General features: G+C 34.7%; 1 non-coding gene across 1 annotated transcript; it reads right to left on the bottom strand.

Annotated features, from left to right (window-relative positions):
- Positions 1-736: 736 nt before the first annotated feature.
- Positions 737-868, bottom strand: LOC111761038 (small nucleolar RNA SNORA38). The gene has a single exon (XR_002794519.1). It is a non-coding gene; the product is annotated as a small nucleolar RNA SNORA38 (small nucleolar RNA).
- Between the last annotated feature and the right edge of the window lie 8,804 nt (positions 869-9,672).

Below are 9,672 nucleotides of genomic sequence, written 5' to 3'. Positions count from 1 at the left end.
CTACTCTTTTCCTAAAGTCTCTTTCCAAAATTCAGTATCTGGGTAAGGAGAAAATGCTAATGGATAGATCAATAGGCCTTCTCCTTTTATCAGCTTCTAAACATGCCAAGCATCCTGAGCCAGTTGCTGTAATCCTTCAGCTCCTAGCAGGAGCTGCTGCTGCTGATTTTCTACTTTGCAAGAGTGAAGGAGTAGAAACACAATATGGAGAAATTAAAATATACAACTTCTTCATCCCTGGGATGTACTCTTGTACTCTGAGGGCCAATTGCAAACTCACACAATGGGACGATTTCTCTCAAACAATTTTTTTTTCTATATATATATATATATATTTTTTACAACAGGTTCTCATATTTGTTTCCTGGCAGTACCTGTGATATCTTCAAGCTTGTGATTGGGGAAGGGAGAAAGAAGCAGTGCAAGTTCTTTATAAGAAGCAAAAATATGACCACTGACTAAATAGTATAATAGTTTGAAAAAACTAAATGTAAATATCATATCCTAAGAATGCTTGCAACTCAAGGAGTGGCTCTGTATTACAGGAGGATTTTTAGAGTATACTGCAATTATTTTTAATGTACTGAACACAGTCCTTCTCAATAAATACTACTAATATACAGTTACTCTTTGGTGTGACTGTTTTAGTTTTTCAGTTTGTAGTTATTGAATAATAGTGCTTGGTGTTTCCATTTATTCTTTTTTTTAATTTTTAAATTTTTTGTAAATTTATTTTCTGTGTGGGAAAGGGTGATCCTGAGGCGGGCAGGGAGCAAGCTGGCTCCAGACTTTCCAAGTTCACATCTCTTTGCCTCCAATTCTTATGTGTCCAAGGACAGGAAACCTCAGCCACTCCTTTGTAGGAGGGTTCCACTTATTCTTTAAACTTCTTCATGCCTCAGTTGAACAGAGAGCATATCCACAAGTGATAGGATAAAAATGAAAAAAAAAATTGAATTTCTACCTTTCAGTGTGACCATACCAAATCCTTACAGTTGTCCTTTCATATAAAAATGCTTTATTCTTTTCAAGCTTTCCTGTTTAAGAGATGAGCTACTCTCTCCCTCATGCCAAAGAAAACTGATTAAGTAATGTTGGGTTTCAGTCATGATTACATTTGATGAACACAACTTCAGCTATTGCAACATCAGTTCAGGTATCTGTCCCTAGGTTTTTTTTATTTGTAAACCACATTGTGTTTATTCTATCAGGTCTTACAGTTTCCCAGCTCCCAAGTTTCATATCATTAGTAGGAGCTGCAAGCTTCAATCTCAATAAGTTATTTCTTTCTATGCTGCAACATGAGATCATATAAATCTAATTCTATTGACAGTTCTTTCTTACTGAGATAAGTTCAGTAAAGAAACATGCCTCAAACTTGGTTCTTTTAAATATCACAAAGCAAAATTATGAGTCATTAAAATTTATGAGCCAAGATATACTATCTAAGCACTGAGTATAATTTTGTTGCTTTATCTTTGGAGAGATTAGCTTGTGTAGGTGGAAATGTAGGCCCATTAAGTTCTAATAGAGAATTAAATATATTTTCTACTATACTTGAGGGAGATTAACATATAGTTAATACTATTAATATATTACTCTAAGAGAGAGAAAAATACAAATTCTGTGAAGTATCTTACATGCTTCACATTTAATCTCATTTTAAGGCTAAAAAATATTGCCACATTGTTACTAATTATTTGCTACTACTTATACATAATTTTATTTAAAAAATTTTATTTATACAGTTATTATGCTCAATATTAATATTCTGATACATTGCAAGTCTACGCTAAATGTTGGAACCCAGGAATTTGAAGCATATTAGCCACTCTCCAGGTAGCAGGAGAGAAAACAAAGTAAATGCAAATTACAAAATAATGATTACAACACTACAATAATAATAATATAATTTTTATAATTCCCTTAGCTCTGTTCTCTGTACATATAGGTAAATTCCATTTTTTCTTCAGATTTATATATTGATTGGACATCAATATGTCCATGTCAGGCCAGTTCATCTACATTCCTCCTAAATGTAAGTGTTCTTCAGGCCTCTGTCATCATTTCCCTTATATTTATAACTTTTATGGTATCCCAAGCCTCTCCTATCTTCTCTCGTCAAGAGAAATTTTGTTACAACACTTCTTATCAACTGGTAAATGTATCCAGTGCTTCTATTCGATTCCTTTTTGTATTTTCCTGAGTTCTAGTATTACGCCACCTGCATAAATATATCTCAATTTGAATGTCTCATTAGCACAGCAATTTCAACATTCCCTAAGTTTAGCTGTTCATTTACCACCTAGATATGAACTTCCTTTCACTTTGGATGTCTTGTATTTACTAACACAAAAACATGGAAGTCATACTATGTCCTTCTTGTGCATTTGCTATGAACGGGTAGACTTCTGAACTTCAGAACTCAAGTAGAAAAACAGACATAAAATATCACTGCAAGTTGTGTTACTCCAAACATGACAGGATTGGATAATATGAAAACCTTCACCAAACACATTACCACAATACCACTCACACCTGGAGGTGCTGAAACGAGGAACTATCAAACCAATATTTGATAAATTTCTATTAAAGGAAAGTCATTGTTCTCAATGCTGTGAAGACTCAAAAATGGACAAAATATAAATTTTATCTTTATTGAACTTACCATCTAGAAGATTTTTTTTTAAGTTTTGGAATGTGTTTTATTTTTATTATATTAGCACATGAAATGATGCAGCCCCTTGGTGAAAATCTGATTCTGGAGAAACTGAAGATTCTTATTTCTTTCCTCCACCCCACTGTACAACACCTTTAGAATTACTCACAATAATACTTGTTGTTGGGTCCAAAATTTACCTGGAGCAAGGAAACATAGTTAAAAGCTTTCACTTAAAAGTTACTTTGCTCAGTTGCTACTAAATGTAAATAAAAGCAAAGAGAAGTAATATAGTACTTAAGCGAGCACTAGATGGACTTCTTCATCTGATGGGATACCACATCTAAGGATAACTGAAAATGTACTTTCTGGAAAAAGACACACACACACAAAGATTCACTTATGTATTCTAAACTCAGGACAATTCTTTATGACACATGCTTGAGGATATACTTGGCAATAAATTTAACAGCTAGCATGGTCTCTTTACAGATTGGCTTTATCTGAGACTCTTAAAGGAGAAAACTAAATTTGACTTTATCTCAAAGGGAAATGTGTTTTTGATGCCCACATTGTAAGCCCAGTCTAAGGAAGAACCTAATGTCCCATAATGTTGATGCTATTGGGTCAGAGATAAAACAGGTTTCATATCGAGTTGATAGATCATCAGTGCCAATCTTTGCAACTTTGTTCAGGTCTTTGTAGTTAGGTGTGGGTTTTGAAGTATATCCAAAGGGAAAAAATATAAATTCAAATATACTAGAAAGAAGGAAAAAAATGCAGCTATGTACAGCAGGTGAGAGGCATAAAGAGATTGAAAGGTGATGAGTTTTGTTTGGTTTTAATGATTATTATTGATGAGCTTTGTTTGTTGTTTCTTATTATTATTTTAATAATGAAAGTGCTCTGGGAGTGATTGGGGTGATGAATGCACAAATATATGATTATATCAAATACAGTTGAAGGTACCCTTTGGATGAATTTATACTTTATTAATACGTAACAAAGAAATTGATTTAATAAAAAAAAGTTAAGACATACACGAGTGAAAAATGAAATGCTAAAAATGCTCAACAACCAAGGAGATAGATATGTATAATATAACCCTAGTTTTCCAAAACTAGAAAGTACACATGCGTAAAAAAAAAGACTCTTAATCCCTATTTGAAAATAGTGAAAATCCTTGGGCAATGTGACCATGGGGAATTTTTCATTTCTTTAGTTTTTATTCATTTCTGTAATAAATATGTATTTCAACAGAAACATTTTAAATAAGGTAATTTTAATTGACTATTTTAGGGAGCCAAGGTTTAAATTAGTTAAAAGTCGATATGTTCTGGTTAAAACAGGAATAAGACTTAGTACCACTTTCATCCCAGTTTCCCTGAGAAGTCCATTTAAAGCTAAGATTTAAAAGGAGAAATGATGGAAACCAGATAAAATAAATGTGCATGTTATCCTAAGTTTCTGAATACCAAGTGCTTCAAAAAAATTGGAACTAAAATTTTTTTCAAACTTTTTTTTGCTTTTATGCATTCACAGTCATTAATTCATTAACTCATACATTTATTCCATAATTACACATGATTATGGAAGGTCTCTGCTTAACACTGTTTTAGGTGGTGAGGTTAAAGACACAACAATGTAGACAATCTCCCTCCTTTCTTTCTCAGAATTCTCAATCTTTGGGCACTGTTTTAAGTTTCCTAGGTGCTAAAACATGCATGCAATGTGTGGGTTAACAGGAATTTCTTGGCTCACAATTTCAGAGGCTAGAAAACTTGCTTCCTCCCAGAGCCAGTAACTTCTAGATGACTGTAATCTTTCTGGTTCCTTGGCTCTTCTTTGGATGGCAATGCTCAGGACAGGGTCTTTCTTTTATGGGTTATGTTGACTTCCACCTTTTGGCTGCTCCTCAAAGCTTGTTTTTCTGTGTCTACTTTCCTTTGCTTATAAGAACTTGAGTCATATTGGATTAAGGACAAGTCTCATTCAGTTTGGGTACACTTTGATAACATCAACAGCTTCATTTAGAGATGGACTCACACCCACAAGACCAGGTATTTGTGGCTTGAACATGTTTTATGTGTAGGACTTGATTCAATCCCCAATAGGCATTTAAACTAATCACTAAATATCTCAACAAATCCATATATGAAAAAATATATTTATTATTCACTGATTGAATAAAACACACACAATCACATACATGAACACACATGTACAAACACATTTAGAAATGAAAAGTCTTTAAAATAGTAAATATATTGACTAGGAAAATTAATAGATTTATCATAGAAGTTGTAATTATTTCTGTACATAACTTTGGCTCCAAAGGTTTGACTAGGAAATTTAAGTGCTATAGGTTCTAAACTTATTTAAATATTGTCTCATCATCAGAATTTAAACTTGATAATGTTTTCCATATGATCTATGCTGTAGCTGACATGGTAGATTGAGTTGATGCTGTGACTTACTGGATTTTATTAAGCTGTTCAAGGCTCTCATAATTTATTTGTTTATGATAACTTGTTTTCTGCACTGTCAACTGGATGTATTTTAATCTATCATTTTATATCAGCAGTGTTTCTAAGTTCATTTTGATTTTGTGTAGTCTCTCTTTGGGGTTTCCATAAATTTATTGCAAATTTATTTGCTTGGAAAGATTTATGAACATTTCTATTCTGATTGAATGCAAACCATTCAACAATTTGTACTATTTTTATTTGAAATCACATGCATAGCAAAAAATAATATCTGAATCTTGATGGATTAGGGATCTCAATTCTTGCATTTGTGCAATAATTCTAAAGTATAAAATTACTAACAATGATGGATTTTTATTTTGCATAGATTTTGAAACTAATTTCACTTATAATTGGTTAATATTATTTTCTATCAATATTATTATAAATCAAATATAGATAATTTTCATTTGCTTGGTGTTGCCAGAATTTTTTATTCCATGTAGATATCTTTATAGTAAACATGTAAAGATGATTCTTTAGGCACTAAGTATTATGTTGTGAATGGTTGTCATGCTAACAATATTTAAATAAAAAAATAGAATAGTTTTATACTTATAGGAATTACTTTTTATTACTCAAATCATCTTATAATATTACATTGGTTTTAAACACAAGTTGGGTGGCTTTATTTCAATTAATCCTTTCTATCTAATAATACACATCATTTTTCCCCCATTGTCTTAGTTGTCAAGGCTGCTATGACAAATACCACACACGAGTTGGCTTAATCAAAAGGAATTTATTGTCTCAAACTTTCAGAGACAAGAATTTTCAAATCAGGATGTCAACAAAGCAAAGCTTTCTCCCAAGTTTCCTCTGGTGATAGAAATCCTCCATAACATGAGGACTGTCTGGTTTCTCACATTTCTGGCATTGACCTACCAACAGCACCTGATTTTTTTTGCTTATAAGGGACTCCCATCATGTAGATTAAGGCCTACCTTCTTTCAATTTGGCCTCAGTTTACCTAATAATGTCTTCAAAAATCAAATTTACAAATAAGCTCACACCCATAGGATCAGGGTTTAGGACTTCAAAATGTCTTTATGGGGGTATGATTCTATTCCCAACATCAATTCTTTCTTATAAGCTGTCAATGCTATCCAGTGATTGTCAGTTAATGTTGTTGATTTAATGTTTCATTGTGGCTGTGTTTAGGTCTAAGGCTTGTTCTGTGGTTTAGAGTTGATAGGTTTTTAATCAATTATTTTTATCTTTACAGAAACAGGCTCTATAATCAATGAAAATCATGTTTCTTTTACAGTTGATTGCAATTTAAAAATATATATTTTATTTGTAAAAAGTGATGTTTTGGAACAATGTACATTCCAAGGGCAGGGAAGAAAATTCCATGAGGCCACAATCAATGCATAATACTACTTAAGTGGAGTAAAATATTGAGACCAATAATTTTATCTACTATATGCAGTGATTTTCATTTAATCAAAATTAAATGAAAACAACTAATTACTAAAATGTTACCAATTAGTGGTTTATAGCCTTGAAAAATTCAGCGAGTGCATGTTAAGTATCAAAAATATTAGGCAAGCTTCAACTCTAGAAATATTGATTTAAAACTCAGAAATGTTAATTCAACTTGAACTAATATATCACCTAGTTTATTAAGAATTTGTTCACTGAAACCTTAGAATTTTCTATATAACTATAAGCTTATGTAACTAGCATGTGGCATTGGCAGGAGAAAAATGAAAAAGAAAAGTAGTTCTAGTAGAAGAATTTAGTTATTGAGTTGTGATAATACACAGGGTGTCAAGGTATTTTGATATCTATTTTTATGGCACTAAATGAGACAGTTTTCATTGGTAATTATACCATGCATGTACAGTTTGTTACAGAGATATTTTGTATCCTCAAATGTATTAGTTAGGCTTCTCTAGAGAAACAGAAGCAACTAGAGATATCAGTCAGTAGTATATGATTCTATAGGAGTCTCTCATGTAGCTGTGGGGATGTACAAGTCCAGGTTCCACAAGCAGGCTGCAAACTGGGGCCTGAGGTGAAAGTCCAATGCAGGTTATTGATGAGTTCTTGGTGATGTTGGCTGACCAAAGACAAGCTGGGAAATTCTCAATGCTGGAATCACTTCCCCTTTAAAGGAATTCAACTGATAGGGTTAAGGATCACTCATTGCTGATGGCAATCTCCCTGACTGATGTAATTATAACCAGCTATATATATGATTTACCACTGTAATAAAGTCAATGGTGACTAAAGTCCATAAATTCCCTTGTATTACAGTTAGCTCAATGCTTGCTTGACCAAACAACTGGACACAATTATTTGGCTGAATTGACACAATAGTCTAACCATCACAGTCCTCCCCTTGTCAATTCAGTAACCATACACATTACCTTAAACCATTCTTAGTCTCTAAGTAGAAACAATAACAGACATGCATACCACCTAATACCACCTAATACCTAACAATGTTCAACTCTCCTACATACAACCAAGAACACATTAATATCATACAGAATAGGATGCAAGTTCTTGGGTAATATTCATTCTCAAACTTGACATCCTCAAATATTATGACATGAAATGGATACAACTTGTTATATGATAAGGGGAAAGTTTGGGGAAGAATACAAAGAAATTCATTTTGTGTACATATACAATCATCATGATAATGAATCAAGGATGAAAGATTCATAAACATTATATTCCTCATTTCTGTAACTGGTCACATGGTCAAAGTTGATATTTATCACTACTTTTTTCCACTACCCATTCCATGTTTTCATTACCCTCAGCAAGAAATTCAGCTGGCCATAGTTCTTTGCCTGATGGGATGACCCAAACTTTCATTCCAAAATATTCTGGGCCATTGTTAGTCCTGATTGGATTGGGTTTTTGCAATTTCCCATTAACTTTAAACAGAGGGCATGGGAGTAGTAGGAGATGCCCTAGAGGATCTCCTGTATACTAGGCAAACTCTTCTTTACTCCCATTATGTAGATGCAGTCCTATTTCTCCCTGATAGTAAGGACCAATCACCCCAGCCAGTACAGTAATTCCCTTCTTTGACCATTGATTCAGAGGTAAGAGAAGCCCAAATTGGCCAAGCAGCAGTTTTAATATCCAGTTCAATGGTATCAGTGTTGTGTTCCCTGGTGACACAACTTCTTTTGGGATTAAAACCTGTAGACCAGCAGAGTTTGAGGTTGCAGGGAGAGGAAGCAAAAATTTTCCTAGTGGGTCACTAGGGGTAATGAGTGCTGCCACTCCCATTTCCACCCCTTGATTCCTGGACTCATAGACTGTGGTTATGGTAGAAACAGAACCATAGAGTGGATGCTGATTTAGAACATACACAGCCTCCTGGAAAACATCTGTAAGGTATTGCCACCTAGTTGGCACTGTAACTGAGTCTTCAAATGGCCATTCCACCATTCTCTCAATCCTTCTGCTTCAGGGTGTTGGGGAACATGGTAAGACCAGGGAATTCCATGGGAATGTGCAGATTCCTGCACATCATTTGCTATGAAATGTGTTCCTTGATCAGAAGAAATGCTGTGTGAAATGCCATGGCAGTAGATAAGACATTCGGTAAGTCCATGGATGGGAGTTTTGGAAGAAGTATTGTGTGCAGGAAATAAAAACACATATCCATCATGGACCATGGTTAACCATTCAGTCTCTACTAAGACCCAGATATGTATCTATTCCAGTTAAAACAAATTGCTGCCCCTTTCATGGTGGAAGTGTTCCAATGTAGTCAACCTGCCACCAGGCAGCAGTCTAGTCACCTTGAGGAATGGTGCCATATCTGGGACTGAGTGTGGGTCTCTGCTGCTAGCAGTTTAGGCACTCAGAAATGACTATAGCCAAGTCAGCCTTGGTAAGGTGAAGTCTGTGTTGTTGAGCCCATGAATAACCTCCATCCCTACTTCCACGGCCACTTTGTTCATGAACCCACTGGGCAATGACAGGAGTGTCTGGGGAAAGAAGCTGAGCATTAGCCACAGAGTGGGTCATTTATCCACTTGATTATTAGAATCTTACTCTGCTGAAGTTACGCTCTGGTGAGAATTCATGAGGGACACAAAATTTTTCATGTTTTTTGCCCACTCAAAAAAGTCAATCCACAAACCTCTTCCCCAGAACTCTTTGTCACCAATTTTCCAATCATGTTCCTTCCAAGTCCCTGGCCTTCCAGCCAAACCATTGGTAAAAGCCCATGAATCAGAGTACAAATGCACTTCTGTCCATTTCTTCTTCCAACAAAATGAATAACCAGATCCACTGCTCAAAGTTCTGCACACTTGGAGGATTTGCCCTCACCACTGTCCTTCTGGGATGCCCCAGAAAGGGGCTGCAGTGCTGCAATTGTCCACTTTCAGATGGTACCAGCATATCATGCATAAACATCTGTAAACCAGTCCTGAGTTTTCTCTTCCTTAGTCAAATGATTGTAAGGAACTCCCCTAGAGGCAAGCTATGGGCTGGGAAAGAGTAGGTAAC

Source organism: Dasypus novemcinctus, chromosome 2 (genome assembly GCF_030445035.2).
Source record: "Dasypus novemcinctus isolate mDasNov1 chromosome 2, mDasNov1.1.hap2, whole genome shotgun sequence".
In the NCBI taxonomy this organism is placed as follows: domain Eukaryota; kingdom Metazoa; phylum Chordata; class Mammalia; order Cingulata; family Dasypodidae; genus Dasypus; species Dasypus novemcinctus.
This window is presented reverse-complemented; position numbering and strand designations above follow the sequence as displayed.